At 48.8% G+C, this 24,384-nt stretch overlaps 1 long non-coding RNA gene across 1 annotated transcript; it reads left to right on the top strand.

The window, feature by feature from the left end:
* The first annotated feature begins 21,552 nt into the window (after nt 1-21,552).
* Nucleotides 21,553-22,305, top strand: LOC120843863. The gene is made up of 2 exons (XR_005716275.2): nt 21,553-21,817; nt 22,103-22,305. It is a non-coding gene; the product is annotated as an uncharacterized LOC120843863 (long non-coding RNA).
* Nucleotides 22,306-24,384: the final 2,079 nt, after the last annotated feature.

Raw genomic sequence — 24,384 nt, 5'->3', positions numbered from 1 at the left:
GGTAATTATGCATTGCATGTTTTTTTCTACAAAAAGTGATAGGAGGCAGCACTAATTATTTTCTCAATCTTCTGAGCTAATGTGATGGTCGGGGTCAATAAACGCGCATCGGGGCGATGCGCCTTTTTTAAAAGGGAGGAGTAGTGCCGCACGCTTAGGTAGCCGAAACAAAAGGCTCGAGGTGCACGTAAGCACTTCTTATGAGTTGTGAATGCGAAATTACGCACGCCGCTCTTCGCTCCCCTTAATCTGCGATGTACAACGCGCCGACCTTGGGCGTGGAACGGTGGAGCCGCTGCCTCGCTGACACGCAGCGCCATCGGGTGAGCGATCGTTCAAGCTGTCTTGTGCCTTGCGGCGCGAGGAAGAAACAGACAGCAACGTAGTTTCCAGCAGAACGAACCCCTTGGTTTATTCTATGCGCCGTGTATATTGCGCCGCGCTGTACAACCGATAATAGGCGAGCGAACCCGGTGATTAGTGAAAACACAACAGTGTGATACCGCATTCAGCATGACACCGTACAAACTGACGCGCAGCGGCCAATGGGAGCCTCGTTGACGCGCGCCACTCAATGGGACCGAAGTGTAAAAGGTACCGTTGGCTAGCTTTGCGCGTGGTTTCAATAAGGTGCCGTTTTGCATAGTTTCAAAGCTGATGACGTCGGCTCCATCCGTCAGACTGTTAATGCTTTCGCATTAAAATAGGGTTGTGTGGATGTTTAGACAGCGTGTAGCGTGTCAGCCATTTCAAAGTTGCGATGAGTCACTCGCTGTAGAGGAGCAATTTAGCCTGTGCAGTACAACCGCTAGCCTGGGGTCTTTAACGGGCACCACGCAGTAGTGATATACGACCGCACACCGGTACGATCCTTATCCAGATCAAAACGGGGAGGGGTGGGAATAGAACCCGGGATTTCTGGGTCCTGCAGCGCGAGCTTTCGCTCCACGTGCTCCGAGCTGGTGTGCACTAGCCCACTCGGCCACCGGTCCCCCTTTTGCGTAGCCGAGTCGGCAGCGCGCTGGGCTTACACGCAGGTGGCTAGAGTTCGATTCCCGGCACTGCATGGGCTTCTACTTTTCCTTATGTAAGCAGAAGGCTCGAGAAGGGTGGAGAACCGTTTAGATTGTTCATGTTCAGATTTGATAGTTCGAGAAGGATCGAGGCAGAATACTTCAGGCTCGCAGGGAAGGCTTAAAGGGCCACTAAAAAAAAAAATCTATTCTTTTTAACAGTCTGGTTGGGACACGCGTGTCAAAAAATAATTTGTACGTGAAAAGAAAATATTTGTATGTCAATATTGACGGCGCGATACGCGATCTAGTCGGTAGTCACCTCCTTTCCACTTTTTTTCTCTCTCGGAATTTGGGGCGCGTGGAGGCAACACCTCCTAGAGAAGAAGGCCAGAGCGCTCTGAGCGGTCACGTCACAATGGCGGAGGAAGGAAGTCCATGGCGCAACTACACACTAAACATCGTAACACCCTTGTGGGTGTAAATGGCTTGTCCTATAACTAACACCCATTTGGGTGTAGCGAAACGCCCCAAACAAGGGGCGTTATTCCTAACGCCCCTAAAATAGGGTGTTCTTCCCTAACACCCTTAAGGGACAGCGTTATTCCGAACACCTTTCAATTAGGGTGTGATTCCACTGTACACCTTTTTGTTAGGGCGTTATATCTGCGCAGTACGCCCTCTAAATTATGTGTATCACCGCCAGAAAGGGAAATAAAAAAAGGCGCGATTACCAACACCCATAAAGTTGCGCGTAATAACCCAAAAGAGTGCACGAGAAAATTACTGCAAATGCCTGGTTCACTTTTTATTTTTTAATCAAGGTTCTAACAGGTTCTACAAAATTCTCTATAGACGATTGCAAGCAGGTCATCTGGCCGCAGCCATGTCTCTGCTTATGCGGGCAAGTGCGTGCAATTACAAGCGTGCCAAAGGTCAAAGCTACGTTCACGCGCACGTCATCAAACTTGGCGAAGGCAAGACTGAAAGAAATAGTTCTCTTTTATCCTTGCAATTCCACCACGACCGAGACGCTTCTAAACCAGTGGCGGTCCGTGCGTGTAAGGTCATAAATATTTCAACCGGATATTGTTTCATAACCACCTTCAAATTCTACAACCGAAGGCCCTAGTTAAATCTCCAACTGTACTTATCTTGTGGCGTTTATGCTTCCTTGCACTGGTGACGTGGACAAAACTGACAGGCTTGCAAAGACGGTACGACCGGGAGTTGCTATAGACGTAAGCGGCAGTTCATGTTTGTAAACCGTAAAATGGTCTATTGAAACGGAAACAGGGAGGCTATGTTCGACAAATGCTTCGTTACTCCTAAAAATAAACGGAAGTGGCGGAAGTGACGATATCGCGTTTAATTGGTTAGAGGTTCAAATGATGAAAGTTACCTATTTTCGCCCTTTGGTCTTCCAAAAATCAAACGCGATATCGTCGCTTCCGTCACTTCCGTTTCTTTTTGGGAGAAATGAAACATTTGTCGAACATAGCCCCCTTGGAATACAATCAGAAGCATGCTTGCAGAGTACTTACAAATAAAACAGCGATCTCATGTAATCCGTGATAGATGCATAATCCGATTCGGGCAGCACAGAACAATCCACAAACACAGTGTCGAAGATGAAGGCGGTCGCTCACATTCAGCGGAAGTTTCGCGGTCGCCGATGAGCACCTCTCTGTCGTGATAGATGCGTAATCCGATTCGGGCAGCACAAAACAACGCAAACACAGTGCCGAGGTTGAAGGCGGTCGGTCACATTCAACGGAAGTCTCGCGGCCACCGATGAGCAGCTCTTTGTCGAAACGCGTCCAACAAATACAGCACAATAATTCCATGGACTCCGACGAATAAACGACCATTTCCGAAAACTTGGCATGGATGTATTCCGGCCGTTCACGACGAAAAATCACGGCCGCGACTCAAACGCACGAAAAACAGGAATACACTGACGGGCGCCCCCCTTTTTGTAAACCGGACCTACGTGGCCCCTACAACTCGCCGTAACTTGGCATACTGCAAAGACTACGGCCCCAGTAGCCCATCAGCGCGTCAGAGCGAATCACGTGACAAATTTTCGTCCAAGCGTCCTTGTCCTACGGAGAGCGGTCACGTGTTTTGCGCCACCCCTCTGATTTGCTAGAAGTGGCCTTCGCACTCGCTCACAGCAACACGAAGACATAAAAGAAGGTTTCGAGGCTTATCAGAAGACAAGGTCAAAGGGGGTTGGACAAAGCCGCTAATCTCCCTCTGCTGCTTTGTATAGCCACCTGCCCTGCCCAGGGAAGGTCGCGAATTCGGACTCGCCAGGGCTTGCTTTGCGTAGTACAACCTTGAGCGTCTCAAACTGCCACTGCTGTAGACGCGCATGATCTGGTGCGGACCGCGAGATCACAAGATAAATACAAAAAAAAAACATTTTTAACGCCGCCGAAGACGCGGTTTCACGTGCACCAAAGAAAAACCGGAAAAAAAGCGTCGGAAAGCTAGATATTTTGGTGTCATTACGCAGAGATAAGAGTCGCGTCCCTGGGGGTGTCATTAATCCGGCACTTTCGATTGTCTTGCGACATTGTTTCTTCAGAGCTACACTCCAAAATAAAGTATCAGTGAAGGTGCTATAAGGAGTGCGAAGCCCAGTCAGGTGAATTTGTAATATCCGAAATGAGGGCGCCACAGTTTGTTCAAGTCTTCAGCTGAAAAGGTCTTTCTCAGGTTAAAAGTAAGCAGATTCTATTTCGGTTAATCTTGCTTTGAATTGTTTTTTTAACGTCGGATTTTAGACAGTCAAGGAATAGAAATACCTCGCCGGCATAGCCGATTCACGCAGGACACTCTTGACAGTCACCCAAAAACGGCGCCAAGTACAGTATGTTAGGACAGCGTCGGCGCGACCCATCCCATTTTTCAGATATTGGCTAGACCGACACAATCTTTCCGATTTAATTCCGTAACAGCGCAATAGTGTGTGCTGCCTAGGTTGTATATTTACACGTCTTCATTCTTTTTTTTTTTTGCGACGGAGATGATTTGTTTTGGGTTGAACCGATAAAACTGGTGCACGCGCGAAACGTAATTTTAGGCTCGTGTCGAACGAAGAGTTCAATAGAAGTTGCGAAAACTATTCTCTAGCAGTGAAAAGACGGTGAGAGTGCAGGCGAGCTGGTGGTAGCTAATCATGTCGTATTACACCCGAGACTGCGGTGGAAGAAATCGGAAGAACTTTCAGTGGAAGGAACAGACACAGAGAACGTCTCAATTCTCTGTGTCTGTTCCTTCTACTGAAAGTTCTTCCGATTTCTTCCACCGCAGTCTCGGGTGTAATACGACATGATATTCTCTAGCACTTCCTAATCATACGCGACTCCGTGTGGCGATTAATTATACTCGATGTTTGTACCGCCGTACATCAACAACAGTTTCACCAAGGCAATAAATATTGCTTGCATTGTAAACGGGTGATAGGACCACGTCAGGCAGAGATAATCTGCCTTTTGTCCTGTTACCCTTGACCTAGTGTCTAAATAAAAACCAATTCAATTCAATTCAATATGAACGGCTATGAAATCATGGCTGTATTTGACAGCATCACCGTTACGCCCCTTTCACACCGTGTGGATGAAGGGCGTAAAACTCGCCCATACACCGTTTTTACACGATTCCAGCCACCATTGTTGCAAGTGGGGCGTAAAGAAGGCGTATAAAGGGTGTAAAACGTCAGCACACCCTTTTTACACCCAACGATATTCAGAAATCGTGTAAAAAGCGTGTAAAAAGGGTGTTTTTCCTGAAGTACACCCTTCTTACACCCTTTTTACACGATTATGGGTGTTACAATGTTTAGTGTGTACGTGAGAATACGCTATCGACGTGAACAAAATGGACCTCGGCGCGGTGGTGTTCATGCGCGTTTATCCGGCATTAATATACGTTTTAAAGGCGCAGTCTTGTACAATTTATTATCTATATAATATAAACGTAATATACAACGCGTTACCAAGGTTGAGAGTACCAAATTTATATTTAGGAGTATCCCCGTAACCGCGGGACTACGTGCAGTTCCGGAGCACCCCACACTTTTCGAAAGGACCGGCTGCGATGCTGCCGATGCCACATGGCTCCGATTCTGGTAAATTTACGTTGTGTGTGAGCTGCTGACTGTCTGAAAACGAACGCTGAGATATCTCAGAAGGGAAGGATACCGAAAAGAAATCCAGTCATTGTCGCAGGGAGCGCACACCAGCAAGAGATGGGTCGACAACGTTAAGCCTTGCGTCGCCGCTGCTCTCGTGTGTGGTACTTTTGAGACTCGTTTCCCGTCGTATTTCTGTCATCACCATAGTCTCGGGTAGTTTTTTTGTGTTCGCTTGATACTACGGCATTTACGTGGATTCGTGAAACAAGTCCTGCTTCGTTTTAAGTGGCATGTGTGACAACTAGCCAACGAAGACTGGTCGATTAATCGATAGACCTCTCTCGACAGAGAGAGGCTCCTTGGAGTTCGTGTTCAAATGTGTACGTCACGGATATTGTGGGACGTATGGATACGATCGACAGGTGAGAAACAACTTATTTACGGACTTTCTTGGTCATGTAGGACGCAAGTAAGATGCTGCAATTTCTTTTTTAATCGCATGATAGATTGCAATTTTGTTCTTTGTCATGATTTGTGTGCAGTTGCGTCGACATTTGTAAATATGCGCGCTAATCTAGTTTTCACTAGAAGGCGAAAAAAAAGTTTGTGTCATTATTGAAAGTGCGTTGTTCGTGGTTCTGTGTTTATTTATACTAAAGTTATTTTATTGCCTTTTCCGCGTTTATACTAGAATCTTAACTGTATTAAGGTAATAGTATTATTATATACAAAATAAGTTATGTGTTGTTGTAAGGCAGCTCGAGCCCCATAGGGAGAAGTAAATGAGTAGACTAAGTAAAGTTTAGTACCCCTGCCACACGGAAAAGTTAATATATTTTCATTCAGTGATATAGGATTTAATCAGCTCGCGGTCTTGAGTGATTATACGAGCGCCGCAAGCGGATTTGTCGACCCCACAATGTCATTCGATCGAAATTGCATTCATTTTGCCATGTGGCCGGGGTATGATGCAAGAATTCAGTGACTGCACGCGATAACGTCGCTTACATGATCGTGAGAAACACTTGTCTTGCCTTGTCCGCGTTGACTACGTCTACCAGATTTTTAACTGTTCTGTTTTGCTGTTTCCAAATCACTGCGTGTCTCGCCATTTTGTTGAAGTATTTCTGTATAAAATATGCATTCCTACAACAATAATTGCATGACTCAATGTTTTCGACTTAAGACAATCACATTTTTCGATAGACGTCTTGTACGCATACCTCGTGCCATTTCGTACCGATTATTTAGCGGTGTAATATTCTGCTCGTGTAATAAAATGTTTTCTAGACCCGTTGCTATGTGCAGCTTTCATTTTAGCTAATATGACACGCGTATGTGACTAAAAACGCGTTACGACTGTCGATCTACGCGCGTTGCATTCGCTTCGACGCGCGCCCCCGATGGCCTTCCTTTGCGACGTCACGAGAAGAGCGCTACGGCCTTGTCTTCTAGGAGGTGTTGGTGGAGGGGAGGTGTTTGGCCATCACGTTGGGGTGGAGAGAGTGTTTGACCATCTCATTGAGGTGGGAAGAATTCCGTGAGCTCATGAACTTTGCGCGCAGAATTGAAAATAAATCTCGCGCCGTCAATAATGCTGGGGAAAAAATATTTTCCGCGCAGATTCTAGTTCTTGACACTCGTGTTCCAACCAGACTGTTTAAAAAGAAATAAAAATTATTTCTTCCTTTTTAGTGGACTTTTAAAAGAAGCTGCTCCGCGCCGCATGAGTCAGTCTTTCGCCAGCGCTCGATCCTACTGCTACGCCGACATTAACGCCCACGACGCCGGGTTATTGTACCTCTTATTTTCGCACAAGCCTTTAGTTCAGTTTTCTCCTGCCTCATCGCCTGTTATTCGTGACAACACATTGACGGTTGGCTGCTTATTTCGTAAGCTCACGTCAAGAAGAAACTGCGGAACTTTTCTTGTACATGTTTAAGAAATATGCCTATTTAAAATAAAACATAGCACGAGGTTAGCAGCTGAATCTTTGGCCACCAAAGTAAATGTTTAAAAAGCGGAGCTTGTGTATGCAAATATGTTCAAAAGCAAGAGCATTTTTCTTGCCTACAAAACACTTAAACTGGCTACCGGTGCCTCAAAGAAAACATAACGGCGCGGGTTAACTTTACGCTACAGCTTATTATGAAAAAAAAAAACTTAATTGGAAGCGATTCTTTTCAGTAGCTTATACACCATTCCAATGTTTACAAATCCACAGCTCAGCGTGGAATCTCCACAGCCCAGCACGTGTATTTTTGTCGCTACCCAAAGCGAGCAAATCGCGCGCCATACACTCGAACGCTGAGCATGACACCGGCCAGAAGCCCTTTTTTGAAGGACAATTGCAAGCATGGCGGTCCTACTGGTACCTTGTGCGTGCAGCACGTCAAGCGTGCACGTGGACGTAGCTTTGCCAAGCTTGCAATGCGGAGGGCAAGTTCGTCTGCTTCTTGCGCAGGGGGAGCGGTGACGTCAGAACGCCGAGCCCTGATTGGCTGATCGCGACCCCCTATCTGAGCGTCGTCTGCCTCTTTGCAACGTCGTCTGCTCGCAACGTCGTCTGCGCCTGTCTTGCCTTTCCTGCGACTTTCGGAAGTGCAGAGGACGAAACGATCTTACGCCAAAAATGTGCGTAAGACTAAACTTAAAAACAAATTCGTATTCACGAAACGAAATTTTCGTAAGTTTTGCGCAGGTTACGACGAAATCCTACGAAAGCTCCAAAGCTGTCTTGCGCACTTCTTACGATCAAATCAGCATGGCCGACAGCGCCGCGGTCGCGACGACCCATGGACGTTTATTTTTCTACGCGCGCTTCTCACCCGTCCCGACTTCAAGCAGCAAGAAAGAAGTAAGAAGTACTTAAAACAGACCACGACGAACAAGAACGCTGGATCCACAAACACCGGGGAAAAGCTCCAACGGCTACGATTCCACCGAACGCGACCAAACGAGCTGGGCAGTTAGGCCTAGCAGGCGCTCCGCGACTCGGTGACCGCCTGCCCACGACCGGCTAACGTGCTGAATGGAATATGCCCGCGCGACCTTTGTGAACCCTTCCCGTGTTATACATTGATCGCTGACCTCAATTTTAGATTAAGAGGTCAATTTCTTCCTCTTGTTATCTCCTTGTTTCCCGAGGCAACGGTGACTCTCGCCGGTGAAAAAGCGGTGAATCTCCGACAGACGCAGGAAAGGTAAAGCAGCCATCGCTTTGACTAGCAGACTTAAAGCAGACGACGTTTACTGCGCCAACCCGCCGGCGCCGTTAAAGAGTGAGGGGTCTCGCCGCACGCGAATGGAGGGAAAAAGTATTTGGGAGGAAACTTGCGGACACTAACACGCTCACTCTCGGTTCTAAGCAAACAAACCTCGGCGCTCCGGGACACCTCGCCTGTGAGTCCTTTGACTTCCCTCCTTGATGCGCGTCTGCTAGTTGTTAGGCAAAAACAACGTACCGCTCGAGTTATTTCGTCTGCCCTCCCCTAAAAGCGAAGTCGAGTTCGCTCCGAAAGTCGCAGGAAAGGTAAGACAGACGCAGACGATGTTGCGAGCAGACGACATTGCAAAGGAGCAGACGACGCTCAGATAGGGGGTCGCGATCAGCCAATCAGGACTCGGCGTTCTGACGTCACCACTACTTCCTTTCTCATGCGCAGAAGACGAAAATGAGCCCACTTGCGAGGCGTATGCGGAGGGCAAGTTCGTCTGCTCCTTGCGCAGGGGGTAGTGGTGACGTCAGAACGCCGAGCCCTGATTGGCTGATCGAGCCCCCCTATCTGAGCGTCGTCTGCTTCTTTGCAACGTCGTCTGCTCGCAACGTCGTCTGCGTCTGTCTTACGTTTCCTGCGACTTTCGGAAGTGCAGAGGCCAGATTCACGAAACGATCTTACGCCAAAAATGTGCGTAAAACAAAACTTAAGAACAAATTCGTATTCACGAAACGAAATTTTCGTAAGTTTTGCGCAGGTTACGGCAAAATCCTACGACAGCTCCGAAGCTGTCTTACGCACTTCTTACGATCAAGTCAGCATGGCCGACAGCGTCGCGGTCGCGACGACCCACGGACGTTTATTTTTCTACGTGAGCTTCTCACGCGTCCTGACTTCAAGCAGCAAAAAAAAAGTAAAAATTACTTGAAACAGAGCACGACGAACAAGAACGCTGGATCCACAGACACCGGGGGAAAGCTCCAACGGCGACGATTCCACCGAACGCGACCAAACGAGCTGGGCAGTTAGGCCTAGCAGGCACTCCGCGACTCGGCGACCGTCTGCCCACGACCGGCTGACGTGCTGAATGGAATATGCCCGCGCGACCCTTGTGAACCCTTCCCGTGTTATACTTTGATCGCTGACCTCAATTTTAGATTAAGAGGTCAATTTCTTCCTCTTGTTATCTCCTTGTTTCCCGAGGCAACGGTGACTCTCACCGGTGAAAAAGCGGCGAATCTCCGACAGACGCAGGAAAGGTAAAGCAGCCATCGCTTTGACTAGCAGACGTAAAGCAGACGACGTTAACTGCGCCAACCCGCCGGCGCCGGTAAAGAGTGAGGGGTCTCGCCCGCACACGAATGGAGGTAAAAAGTATTTGGGAGAGAACTTGCGGACACTAAGCAAACAAACTTCGGCGCCCCGGGACACCTCGGCAGTGAGTCCTTTGACTTCCCTCCTTGATGCGCGTCTGCTAGTTGTTAGACGAAAACAACGTACCGCTCGAGTTATTTCGTCTGCCCTCCCTTAAAGGCCAAGTCGAGTTCGCTCCGAAAGTCGCAGGAAAGGTAAGACAGACGCAGACGATGTTGCGAGCAGACGACGTTGCAAAGGAGCAGACGACGCTCAATAGGGGGTCGCGATCAGCCAATCAGGACTCGGCGTTCTGACGTCACCGCTACTTCCTTTCCCATGCGCAGAAGACGAAAATGAGCCCACTTGCGAGGCGTATAGGTCTATTGCTAAATTGCCCAAGCATCAAGGAGAATGCAGGGATTGGTGTTCCACGCGCCGCACGCGCTGGCCTCAGCAGTAGTAACTTATCAAAAGCACATGCCTAAAACAAATCGCATCTTGCACGCGCGTTCGTCAACGCTTTATTTTGGTTATTTACTTCGAATCTTTTACACGGGGAACGTGTTTGCGTGTGGTGCGTGAAATACCAATCCCTGCATTCTCCTTGATGCTTGGGTAGTTTAGCAATAGATCTATTGCACGGGCATGCTCGCACGATACCTGTCTCAGAAAGACTCCACAAGCAGCTAATCACTTCAGTTTATGCTCGCAACGCCCTAACTTTCTAGCCAGATATGGTTCCCGGTGCACATGGTGCTCGTGTTGCATGCCCGGCGGGCCCACTGTGTCTCTTAGATGCACTGTTTTTGTTCGCCTAAGTATTCGCGCTATTACTGGTGAATAAATAAACATAAAAGATTTGTCAACTTTGCAAACCAATTGCTAATATTAGCAGAAGTTTCGCGCTTAAACCTAGTTATGTTCTGCGATAAGTAAACTCCTCCTATTAAAGAATAACGTTTCGTCAATTTTTTACAGTGTTTTCCAAACAATTGCAGTCTCTCTTTTTAAGTGAGCTTTTTTTTTTTTGTTCAGCTTTCTGTCTTTGGAACACATTACTGATACATATCTCTCACGTCTATAATTTTTCACCTATTTGCGAATCTCATCTGTATCTACTACTTATCAAACGGCTTGTTCATTTAACTTTAAAAGTAAAACATTTCAGGTTCCCAAATGTGTGTCTCCAAAGCCCATCTGCAAACCGAACGAGAAGTTCCCTTAAAGGTGCGATGCAACAATTTTTGTACTTTGCGCAAATACCGCTTAGAACGGATCCCTGACATTAATGATCTATGAAACACGCGTTTGTTTTTCACCCCACGCAAAAAAAGTTCCAGAAAAAAATTAAAGAAAAAAAAAATGAAAGCCGTTTACAAATCCCTGTAATGCCGAATTGGAGCGCAACTCTTGAGGAGGAGTAGGGAAGCCTACTAAGAGGGGGTCACGTGACCTTGAGGGGGTCACGTGACCTCGGGTTGGCCATGTGACCCTATTGAAAATTCCATCAAGCTACGTAATTTGGGACACTGACTGCCAGTCAGCAGCCTTGGTGGAACGTGATGGACCATCAGACGTCATCTGATGGTCCATCAGATGACGTCTGACTGCCACTGCCAAGGGAATTTCATCATCAAGGGCAGCATTTATATAAGAGTAAAGCTATACGCACTCATAAATATCGCCAAATGCCTCGATAAAACAAAAAGATCGAGAAAAAGAAAAAAAGAAAAAAAGCAGGACCACCGCGGATCGAACCTGCGACCGCTTGCGTACAAATCGCAAACCTTAACAGCTGTGCTACGCCACTTTTTTTTTTTTTTTTTTTTTTTTTTTTTTTTTTTATTGCAGGGGCAAAACATAAACAGTCAAAACGTTAAAAATGGTCTACAACACTTTTTGTAGAGCACATTAAAAACCTCTCATATTAAGGAGAGGCTCACAAATGCCTAGCCAGTCGGGCTTCGGCTCACGGTTTGAAAGAACACTTTCTACTCGCCTAATGAGGCTGAAAAAGTAATATCTCACTTCTTTAGCATTGGGGTCGGCGTGGCGGACCGCCATGCGCGACCTCCATATGCTACACAACCCAAGCAACATAATCAAATCAAAAGGAACACCATTGTCATTCGTTACGTTCAAGAAGCGAATGCCGGATGGGCTAATGCACAACTGCTTCTTCAGAGTGCGTTGAAGGACGTCCCAAAAAAAAACTGCATCCCAGCAAAAAATAAAAACGTGTTCGATGGTTTCTGGTTGTTTACATACGAGACAGTCAACCGACCATGGCACATAGATTCCTTTTTCCCTGAGCCATGCCTTAACGGGTAGAGTGTTGGTGTGCAGTTTAAAAAAGAAAGATTTAACGGAAGGAGGGACACACATTCCCTTGACCCGCTTTAACACATCGTGGCCATCGGGACAAATGACAGCTCTATAAAGTGGTGTCGGGAACAGGCTCATCACCAAATCACGTGCTAGCGTTTTTTTTGCTCACAACAGACAGGTAGTCTAAAGAAAAACGGGCAGTTAAAAAATAAACTGTGTCAACAACCTCTTTCTGGTATCCAACAAGCCTATTTGGCTCCCCACCATGTGACGAGACAAGGAATGACGGCATGTGAGGGGACAAATTGGTCTGGATGAACGTGCGTATGAATGGGTGCTCTTGATCTCGTAGGAAAATAAACCGAGAAACGAGTTGCTTAACGAACAAGTGAGATAGTCCGAGACCCCCGTTACGTACCCTATGGAAGAGGTTGTCCCGTCTCATACGCTCCCAGCTCGTTCCCCAAATGCATACGGCAAAAATGCGGTGAAATTTCTGCACATTGATGCGCGCACAATGTATGACTTGCAAAACATACCAAAGCTTCGAGATTAGAAAAACATTACAAACAGTCGCTTTGGCAAAGATGGACAGATCACGCTGCCTCCAGCGGGAGGCGCGCCTGCCCAAGTCGGTGGCGACTTCCGACCAATAGTTCTTGTTCACTCTGTAACATTGTAGGGGCACTCCGAGGTATGTGCAGGGCACGCAATCCCAACACACCCCTTCAAAAACTGAAGGCGTTGTCGCCCACGCACCGTGCCAAAACCCGCGGCATTTACTCCAGTTTATTGCTGCACCCGTCGCCTCGCAGAAAGATTTTGCCAATAAAACAGCGGCGCTAACACTTCGCTTGTCGCAGCAAAACACTGCAATGTCGTCCGCATAGCTCATGACTTTGATCTCAGCATTTTCCAGCTGGAATCCCTGACATTGCTTACTATTAATAACACTTAAACAAAACAACTCTAAGTACACATTAAACAGTAAAGGCGACATAGGACATCCCTGTCGCACGGACGTTCTCACGTGGATCGGCTCTGTCAGTTCCTTGTTGACAATAAGCCTCGAGGTGCAGCCTTTATATGCCATTTTTGCCCCTTCAAAAATAACTTCGCCCGCATTTATGCGGTGTAAAACATCAAAAAGAACATCGTGCTTTACACGATCGAAGGCCTTGTCTAAGTCGATCTGGAGCATAGCAACTTGTCGCGTGCCATTGTCACAAGCCTCCAGAACGCTACGAGCAACATGAACGTTTGTCAAAATCGATCTACCCTGTATGCCGCAGGTTTGGTGATCTCCGATAAGCTGACAAGCAACACTCTGGAGTCGGCGAGCTAGGATTTTCGCGAAAACCTTATAATCTGCGTTGCACAGTGTTATTGGGCGGTACCCAGTGACTTGACATAATTTTCCGACGTCGTCGCTTTTAGGAAGTAAAACAGTGAAAGTACGCCCAAATGACGGAGGCAGTTCTTTCCGTTCGTACGCTGCTGAAACAACTCGGAACAAAACGCTAGAGACTACGCTCTTAAACTTCTTGTAAAATTCAGCACATAACCCATCAGGTCCGGGAGCCTTTGAGTTTGGCATCTCATCTATGGCCTTCTCAATCTCCTGAATGGTGATTGGTTGAGCAATACTTTCCTGCTCTTCTTCCGTTAGTTGCGGTAAGGATTCTAACAGTTCCCCACACACGGGATCCCTCCTTCCGAGATCTTGGCTTTCGAAGATCCGCCTGTAATGCGCCACAAATGCTCTCTGGATAAATTTTGGGTTTGTGCTGGTCACACCCTGATACCGGATCTCACCTATTTCGTTCCGGAGAGCGTATCTCTTCTCGTCTGCTAACGCCCGTTTTGTCGGCTGCTCACCCATCAGATACTTTTCGGATCGAGCGCGTACAACGGCTCCGCGATAGCGCTCCTCATTCAGCTCTTCCAGCCTCTCCTTAACACTTTCTAAATCTTTAGTAGCCGCCCCGGGCGACTGACACTCTGTTCTTGACAGCGCTTGTAAATCGGCATTTAAGTTTCTTTCGGCACGGCGTGCCTGGTATGCTAAAACAGACGACCTTTCTATCGCCAGCATCTTAACCTTCTGCTTGAAAGTCTCCCACTCGTCAAAAATATCGCCGCCCGTGCTTTCAAAATGCGATCTAAAACCTTCCTCCACCGCGCTCACAAATATTCCGTCAGCGAGGACCTTCAAGTTCAGCTTCCACAGCCTCCAGTCAAACTTCGCTTTCATTGGCGCTTTTTCGCCAATCGACGTCGAAATGAAACAATGGTCAGAAAAGAAAACTGGAGCGACACGATAGCTCTTTAGTGTAGTTGCCACGGAGGCTGAAACGTAAATCCTATCTAAGCGCGCGTGCGATGACGCCTGAAAATGCGTAAACCGAATCTCGCTCGTATCATTCTTCACGGTTCCGGCGTCTATCAGATCGAAATCTTCAATCAATTCGCCTAGCTCTGTCTCGCTCCTATCGCTGCATGGTCTGCATGGCGTCCTGTCTATTGCTCTTACAACACAGTTGAAATCGCCAAGCAGTACGATTGTCCTATCACAATCCAGAAAACGGCGCAAGCCATAAAAAAAGGAAACCCGGTCTTTCACCGTACTGGGGGCATATATGCAAATAAGCCGCCAGTGAACTGCTGAAAATAAGAAATCACACAAAATAAAACGCCCTTCCATATCGGTGGTCACGGCTAATTCCGACAAAGGCAATGACTTTCTAATGAACAAAAAACAGCCTGCCGAAACCCCGACAGCGTGGGTAACACAAACTTCGTAACGTAAGAAGAAAAGGTCCTTAGTGCGCTAGCTACCTGTTCCTCTTCAGACATCTTAGTTTCTTGCACCGCTAAGAAATCGGGTTTCTTTACTCAGCAAACGCTGTACTTGGTATTGTTTTTTCCGTGCTCCGAAACCTCGAACATTTAGCGATGCTACCTTCAATGCTGGTGGGAACGTACAAATCATGCCGTGTTAAAATGGGGCACTTGCCTTAGCAATTGCGCATAAGTTCTCGAGACCAGGCGATAGCCGCCTTACTTGGAGTCGTGCCGGGTCCGAACGTCGGAAGGGGTGGGGTGCAGGGGCAGGAACCGCCCCTTTTTGTTCCTTTCCTTGACCTGGGTAGGCTTAGGAACCGCACCCCCCAGGGAGGGTTCGGGGTCGTCGAGGCCGCGCTTGATGGACTCGCCAGTTTCATCCATGTCAATGGGATCCTTGGACGACGCTTCCTCGCTTGGCGGGGAGTGGACGACGGTTGGGGCTTTGAAGCTCTCGGGAGTCACCACCGCTCGAGAAGGTTGCGCGCCGTCCGGAACTGTGATCACGGGCGCCGACTCGTTTCCACCCTTGGCGCCGAGGACCGTTGTCCTGCCATCGGGCCCGGCGGGTGCCTTGAGCTCCAATCCACTTATTGCAGTCTCCGCCTCATCCGCATCCATGATGTGCGGTGAGACCTCTCGTGCTGGCGGTGCCGCCGTCGCGCCTGCGTAGGTCTTCACGCATTCTTCTTTGTCATGCCCGAAACGGAAACACTTTGAGCACTTCGGGGTGCGGCAGTCGCGCCTGATGTGCCTGGTCATTTTACAGCGCAAGCAGACCGGCGCGCGTCCTGGGATTACAATAAGTGCATTGAAGCCCTGGAAACGAAGCTGGTGGGGCATCCCGTCTGGTGTGACACCGCTCCTAAGCGTCATGCGGACGGTGCGTGTGGTCGACTCGATTCCTTCGAATCCTTCGACTCGCCACTTCTCTCGGCTCACCTCGACGACCTTGCCGAAGGGCTCCAACATTTTTCGCACCGTGTCGTCTGGTACATGGAAGGGCACCCAATGGACACGAAGGCGTACCTCGGAGCAGCTCGGGTCGATGACGATGCAACGCAAGTTCTTGACATTGAGCTGTTTGGCCTCAACGAGGCGTTGCTTCGCCTCCGGTGTTTTCAGCGTCGCCATCCACACATGGTTCATTTGGAATGCTCCAAATGACAGAATCTCGTTTAAAACGCCACACCTTTTCAGCTCTGTCTTGAAGTCCTCGATACGGTAGGCACGCCCCTTCAAATCGCCGTGCAGCAGAACAGAGTTCATGACCGCCATCCCGGTTGGGATCGGCGGTAACACCACTTTGTAGTCATCGGCAACAGCCGCGCTATCAACAAAAGAACCACGGCCGGCAAGGGCCGCTATCGCCACTCCATCGGAGCTACTCATTCTGCGACCGCCTCGTGCGAGCGCAGGAACAGAATCGCTGTGCTACGCCACTTTTTTTTATTTTTTATTTATTTCTGTGCTACGCCACCGCTACAGAAACTCGATTTGACTAATCGTTTTATACGAGATGCTTCGGCTGCAAATGCAGTTAAGCCGTCAGCATGTTATGAAAGCACTCGTACATCACTCGCCGTACTTCAGTTCTACTCACCTGCCATGTAGAGTACTTTCGCGTCGTAGAATGATCCGTTTGTTCGCGCGTCATCGGCCCAGTAGACCTGGTACACCTTGTCGTATTTAACTACACCGCTAAAGTCCCTTACATCGTCGGAACTCACAACAAGCTGGGTCTTGTCGAGTAGAAATTCTACTACAACATAAGATATTGTAGAGCCCGGGCAGGATCGACAGGTTGGAGCAAGCGGGCAAACAAAACGAGTCGAGAGCGATCCTTAATGAAAGCTCGGCGAAGCCTCCATGGGCGAAGCGAAGTACGAAGTGTCGTGTTCCACGCTTCGGCGGCTTCGGCGGGCTTCTGATCAAGGTTGTCGGTCGGTTGCGTGTCACATCTCTAACATCAGCGGTTTTATGGGCTCACGTCCCGAACTCGTTTTCTCGTGCATAGATTACTTTTCGTCTTCATAGATTTGACGAAATAGTGGTATCCGAACGAACTTTACGTCCTTTGACCGTACTTCCGTCTGCACGTCAAAGCTTTCTGACGTACAGTCAGAGACAATCGATGTACAGTCAGAATCACCACCAGGACATCCTGATGGCATTTCGCGGCGGCCGACTGCCACCAGGAAACCATCAGAAAGCCGACAAGCGGGGTCTGACTGGAGTTTGACTGTCGGTCAGAGTAACTTGTTGTCCAATCAGACATGCTTAAGTACAGTCAGGCACAGTCAGCGGTCCACTAGAAAACATTGACTGCCAAACAGCGTTACATTGATGGATTTTCCCTTCGGGGACCTTGAGGGTCACGTGATTGGGGAGAAGTCACGTGACCTCGGGTGGTCACGTGACTCGCGGAGTCACTTGCGGAGTCACGTGACTTTAGGTGTCACGTGACCTAGGGGTGGTCACATGACCTCGAGGGGGAGGGTCACGTGACCTCTCGGGGGTCACGTGACTTGGGGAGTCACGTGACCTTGGGGCACGTGACGTCTGGGGTCACGTGACCTTGGGGTGACCTTGAAGGTCACGTGACCTTGAGGTGACCTCGGGGGTCACATGACCTTGGGATGACCTTGGAGGGGTCACGTGACCTTGGGATGACCTTGGTTACGCCGACGGCGACGCCGCTCAAGCCGGGAACGGGCCCCTAAAAGCCCATACGCACATTCGCGTTTGAACGCGTTTGAGTGCGTTGCGGAGTCCTTGCGGCTAGGCGCGGTCGCTTGCAGAGCGACGCGCGCCTTCCCGCAACGCTCGGTAGCGCGACGCAAGCGAGTAGAGACTCGCTCAACTTTCCGAAGCGTGGCGGTGCGTTCGGGCGCGTTCGACCAATCAGAAGCCGAAAGAGGAGAGGGGGTGACGGTGTTCGCTCGCCCCACCCGGCCGACTCGGCGAGACGTATCCGGTTCGCCGGTCGCAGCGCTTGCTTTTTCGTTTTGGGGAGCGGTGGGGACTGTATTTTCCGAGGCTGCGATGGTTCAAGCTTGACAAAACATCGGGGAAGCCGGCGAGAATTCTCCCAAGATCGAACACTTCGACGCTGTCACCGTGCGCCGCCATGTTGCCTTGGATTTCGCTTACCATTGGTGAGCCACTAGCGACGATAGCGCGTTCTTATTGGCTCTTGACTGCGGTTGACTGCGTGTCAACGCAACTGTGCGTACAAGTTTGGCGCAAGCGGTCTTCGCAGCGCAACGCGCCCGCTTGCCGCTACGGAACGCACCGCGCTCAAACGCGAATGTGCGTATGGGCCTTAATGGCGCATTCACACTGGAAGCGGATCCGCGTTCGCGAAGCGGTCGCGGATGCGGTTCGCGAGCGACCGCGTTCAGACACACCGAGAGGCGGTTGGCGGTTTCTCGGCGATCACGCGTGATATTTTGAGACTTCCGTTTGGCAACCCTGTTTTACAATCCAAAATCCATTTTAATTCAAGATCCAAATCCAAACTTTTGCTATTTTGGCACTCGGAATATTTTTCTCCGGGGTGTCCGCGAGCATCATGAATTGAGGTAGAGAAAAAAAGAAGCACAGACCCGCCAAACTCACCTGTGATTCCCTCGACTTCGCTCACAACAAAGCCCAGCTAGGCGCGCCTTGCTGACTCAGAACAGGATGCCCCCGACCTTTTCTTCGAAGTGGACCCTTCCCGCATGAATAGCTGACCTTGTTTTCGGGATAGAGGGCCAGTTTTCCCACCTCGTTGTTCGCTTCTATCATTTTCGAAGTTGTGAGCGGTGGGGTGGACCGTGGTGCGGAGGAATGTGTTTGGTGCTAGCCGGTCCTGGCTTCGTTGGCGGCGGACTCTCCTCTCGTCACTCGCACGTCGATCGAGTCTACTGTTTGTTTGACATTAAGCTCAAATAAACGCCGTATGGATTACCTATGCATTGTCTGGTACGTACAATTCATTCTTTGAGTAGGTTCTCTTTATTTATTTATTTATTTATTTTAGTAAACGTTACAGGTCGAGCTGGCGCAGGTACTCTGTCCCCTCCGCGGTAGTGCGTTGGCTACGCAATCAGGCTCACGACGTCTCTATCGGCTTTCGTGGTGGTCATGCACGATGTTGAAAGCTTTCAAGTTTCAATAGTTCACGCGACTATCCTAGTGGGTAAAAAAGCTGACATTTCGGTCGTTCAGGGGCGGGTTCCGACGTTCTACAGGCCGAGATTAAACAGGCAGCGTGCTTGGGCTGTGGCACCCCGAATAATCAACAAACTCTTACCCGAACCAAATCACTGGTGCGAAGCCCGTTAAAATTACCCAGTCAACTCTTTTCGCGGCGGATTCAAGTGACGGACGTGAACATCAAGTTTCTCAGCTGATTTGTCGAAAGCTAAACTACAGCGCTAGGACTACAGCACCATTGCTTCACTACAGCGCCTTGGGCGCCTCACCAGCGGCAGGTGCCATCTTGTTTCGAAAGTCGCTGACGTCACGTCAGCGTCACGTCGTGATTGGTTGCCGCTTTGCGGTTCGTGAAAGCGGTTGGGAGATATCGGTCCCGAAGCGGTTGGCAAAAACGCGCTCCAATTGCTCGATCCTAGCCGCTTTGCGGTTGAGAACGCGCGGATCCGCTTCGCGAACGCGGATCCGCTTCCAGTGTGAACGCGCCATAAGAGCTGCGCTCTAAAACGAGCAGCGTTCACCCCCTCAACTCGCAGCCAGAACAAGCGGCCACGTGATCTGGAGCCGATTATATGCCGCCAATGTTGATCATAGCCACGCGCTGGGGTTGGCAAAGCACAGGGCACGCGCTAAGTTCCAGATATTGTTATGGCTCGGCTATTGTCGTCGTCGCAGCGATTGGACACGGGCCACTACCCGAATGCTTCTCGAGCTAGTAATTATCACGAGCCCAAATCGAGTGTTCACGCAATGCTCGGGTCCAATCTATGAACAGCATTCAAATATCGTCATATGGGTGTACTGCGATCCCCACGTTACGTCATCAAATTTCGCAAAGGAGAGATTGAATGAACCCAGTCAACACACAACATCCTGAGGACATCCTCAAAAGGTCCTATCATCCTCGTCCGCTGAAAGTAGTCCATGGAATGTCCGCAGGATGAATCCTACGGGCCATCCGGAATTCGTCATCAACGTGGCGTCCTAAGGACATCCTCAGAAGGTCCTTGCATCCTGGTCCGCTAAATTCGAGCAATGCCTTGCAGGTTCTTCGAATAAGCTTTCGGGATCAAATATGGAAAAAAAGAAACCACTGCAAAGCCAAAATGCTGCTAAAAAGGTTAAAACAGTTTAAACAGCCGACCAGCGCGCGCCAAGTTCATACAGCGATTGCGCGATGTCGTCGCAATGCGGCTTTTGCTTTAGAGCTTGACCCCCATGCCAAAACCGCCAAAACGTTCAAGACATATTTAAAACAAAACCACAGAAATGGAGTCGGACATAAAATCAACATAAGATCCCAAGTGGATTAGAGTATTTAAAGATTTTGCTGTAGAATACACTATGCCGCCGAAGCAACGGCCGAATCCGCTTTCTGCACACTGGCCGCAATGGCCGCACTACAAGTCGCGCGCCGCCGACCCGCCGACGCCGCCACGAAAGGAAAGGGAGGCGGGAAGTTATTTGCGCGGGAAAGAAGCTGGGCACCTTTTCGAGGAGATGTGCGAATTAGGTAAGTAACTTTTAATTACTCTTCAATGTGCATTTGCAGCGTAGAATGAGGAAACTATGTCTCCTAGTGAAGCGTCGGCACAGGTCTGAGGGTAGCCAGGAGTATCTGCTCAAGCTTAATTGTGTTTAGTGAAATGTCTTCTTTGTTGCATAATGGCGGCTTCCGACAGTGCTGCAGGTCGCCTCTTTCGCCGAAATCTTGCCCGACGTGTCAGTGACAGTGTTGCGCTAATTGAGACCTATTCACACTCATCGGAACAAGCAAGCTCTAGCGATTCTAGTGAAAACCGCTGTGATGCTGTCTATGAAAAACTAGTAGCATAGGAAAAGGAATAACACCTTTGTGCTTAGAAGTACCTTTATAAACCTCGGGAATAAAAAAAAATACTGGGTAAATTACTTGCTATGTGTTTGTTCACATGAGTGCCCTTCCTGTGCAGTGTCCAAAACACACAAAATAGTTCCTGACTGGAACAATAGCAAATAGAATAAGTGCTCACGACCTCTAACGGTTTTAAGACTGTTCGGTCCTGAGGTCACTTATTTGTCATTGATTTGTTTTCAGTGAAACTGTGTATTTTTGTGCAGCATTTAAGCAATCCAGTACAACCTCCAGCTCTACACCTCCTTGCCGTAAGGTTGCCAGTAAAACTATAAAAGGAACCTGAGCCTGAAGGTATGAAACCTTTCGGATTGCCTTTGATAGTTGGTTTTAACAATTTTATACAATGCTCCTGTTGATGGTTCAGGTTTCAGGCGGCACACCTTGGAAATTCTACACATGATCCGGCTGAGGCTTGATAACCTGAATGCCCTGATGGGCACTGTGTTAGAAGCTGTGAACAAGCACAAGGAGGACGACGACAACTTCCCCGTTCAGGAGCCAACTGCAAGCTACAACACCTTCATGGAATCTGAGTGCCAACTACAGGCTAGCGAAGCCATGAGAAAGAAAGCTGGTAAGTGGAATTATGGAGCATTTGGCTAGATGCCATGGAAGTGCCTGGTATTTATATAAACCTGTTTTTCTGTGACACAGGTAAATTGGTTCGTGGGACTCGGAGGGAAGACTGTAGGGGCCACTACTCGTCGACTGCTGGAAGCTCTAATGACCCAAAACGTTGTGGTGAATTTCAGCTGGAAAGGGCAAAAGGGCAAGGCGAAATTCCAACAACTGCAGTGTGTTGAGCTCATTTACCGTAAGTACACAACACATTATGGCAATGCTTTATTGAAGGAATGGTGTTTGGAAGTAGTGTTTTTTTCCCCTAAATAACCAATAAATATCTAATATATGCTCTGAAAGCGCACAACAGTTTCACAGTGTGATCAGTTGGCTGGCTATAATAATGAAAGTATTTCTGATAATACTCAATCGCCTCAAGGAAGGGATGAGCATACTCATGCCATTGCTGCGATTTCGCCCTATAGCTAGCACTCTGGGTTTTGGGTGACTAGTAATAGCAAACCTTACAACTTTTCAGAGGCTGTAAAAAGAAACCCCCGTATCACAACGACACGTCACAACATTGAAGAGGTAATCAAGACGTGGCTATGACACGCGGCGGAGAAGCTCAGGAAGCTTGAGGAATCTGGTCTTGGCAACATCCCCTAACTTTTTATGAGCATCTATATCCATGTATAGTGTGCATCTTCTTTAATTCATGCTTATTTTTTTCTTTTCAAGCCCATCTTCAGGTAATACTTGTTTGACCCGCAGCCACAATTACACCACAGAACAAGTTTTGTTAGTTTGTCATTATCATTTAGTTATTTTAGTGTTCAAATTCTAGTATCTTTATCTAATATTTTTTTCTCATTATTTATAATGAATGCCTCTTGTCTGCAGCTAAATGAGAACTTGTTAGACCAGCAGCTACAATTGCACAACACGAGAAGTGATTATCATTTCGTTATTTTATTTTTCAATTTTAGTACCCTCGTCTTGTTTGATTTTTATAGTTTCCAGTCATTTTGCTTAGAAGCCCTGACAAGCCCAAATTCATACTTTCTTTGTCTAAATAAAAAAAAATAGAAAAAAAAAATCTCGAAAGAAGCATTCTAGCACGCTAACAGACCCTTTAAAAATCCCAGTTCTCGTTTCCCGTCTGGGCTCCTCCTTTCGTTTATCTAGGGACGTCGCAGGAAGCCTTGTCGCTGTCATTCCTCAAGGATTTCCCATGACGTCCCTCCATAACCGAAAGGAGGAGCCCAGATGGGAAACGAGGACCGGGATTTTCAAAGGGTCCGCTAGCATGCTAGGAATTCTGTTTTGAGAGGAAATTATCTTCCCCTATTGGAAAAACGTACAAGAAACAAACCTGCCGCTTTTACAATTCTGGTATGACACCAACATAATTTCTTGGTATTATGTATGCAGCTAGTTTGGTTTGGCGTTCTGCATAACTGGAGATACCGGCACCGCTATGGCTCCGGGTCTGTTTATACTAGCAGCCAGTTTGCTTGCCGATATGATTCCGTGTGGCTGGTATGATTTTGCGTCCGATGACGTAGGCGACCGCCTTCTTTCCAACAAAACGCTTACACCACAGGACCACCGGTATAACTAAATCATACATGCAGAAAGACGACCGCCATCTTCCACCAAAAACGTCCATCGTTCACCACCGGTATCGTACATACACCATGTATGTCGAAAAAGAACATAAGCCGCGTTTACATGAATGCGACTTAGTCGCATTGAATCCAGTTGCCGCATTCAATATATGATCATGTAAACGGCATAATGCGCAAAGCGCATCGCATTTTGGAACGAGAAGGATAATCGCAAGGCGCTCGCTGCAGGAGCGAGTGAACAGCTGAGAACATGGCGGCGGCCAACCTCGTCAGCGGCGCGGAGAGCGGTCCCGCAATTTTTTTTTCCCGAGAACAAACGCAAGCTTTTGTTGCGATCATAAGTACGCGGAATATAGCGGAGCTGCTCGGTGAGGGCGGCCCCGTCCAAACCTTTGCGAAGTACGACTTGCGCGTCCGAAGGGGTCACAATGGCTTCAGTGCAAGCACGAATGACACCCGAGAGCTCCGAGCACTGTAGAGCACTGCATGGTAGCGCAGAACGAGCAGCTCCTACTTCGGTGCCGTTCCTGGCTGCGCAAGAGCCTCTCGGACTCGGGGTCCGGTTGGTCCTGTCGCGATCGGCGAGGTCTGGCGCGGCGAAACGCGGAGGCTTCCTCAAAGCGTGGGCACACACGTCGCCTCTCGTTCAGAGTGAACCGGCGGCCCGGCCTGGAGTCCTAAACGCCTTGGTTTTGATGCTTCTTCCGTCTCGCAACTTCTTCCACAGCACCGAAGACAGCGGACACGATCTTTACTTTCACTGAATGCGTCGAAAGGACTCCACGTGCGATGCACCGGAAAACGTGGTGCGGCTGGTGCCGGAACGGAACTGCGGAACTTCGAGCTTTGAGTTAACGTGCACGGCAAGAAACCGATCGTAACACCAAGCCGCGGATACCGCATCGCCGGTCGACAGCGGCAAACGGCCCGTTGCTCGTACTCGGCAAACTCGGCGTCTTTTCGTGGCCCCTCGCGTCCTCGCAACCAGCCACAAACTCACCAGCCCGCAACCGTAGCGACCGTAGCCGGCGTTGGAGAAAACCGAAACCGAAACCGAAACTTAAGGCTTCCGCCCAGTGGCTTCGGTGCTTCCGCTGCCGCGGCTTTTCTAAGTTCGCGGCTTCCACTTCCGGTCGTCGCGGAGATGGCGAACAATGGCGAAGATAGCGCGATGTGGTTCGTTGGCTCG

This window comes from Ixodes scapularis, unplaced genomic scaffold, assembly GCF_016920785.2.
Source record: "Ixodes scapularis isolate PalLabHiFi unplaced genomic scaffold, ASM1692078v2 PGA_scaffold8__174_contigs__length_109621045, whole genome shotgun sequence".
Taxonomy (NCBI): domain Eukaryota; kingdom Metazoa; phylum Arthropoda; class Arachnida; order Ixodida; family Ixodidae; genus Ixodes; species Ixodes scapularis.
Note: the sequence above shows the minus strand (reverse complement) of the source record. Positions and strands in the feature narration are given on the sequence as shown.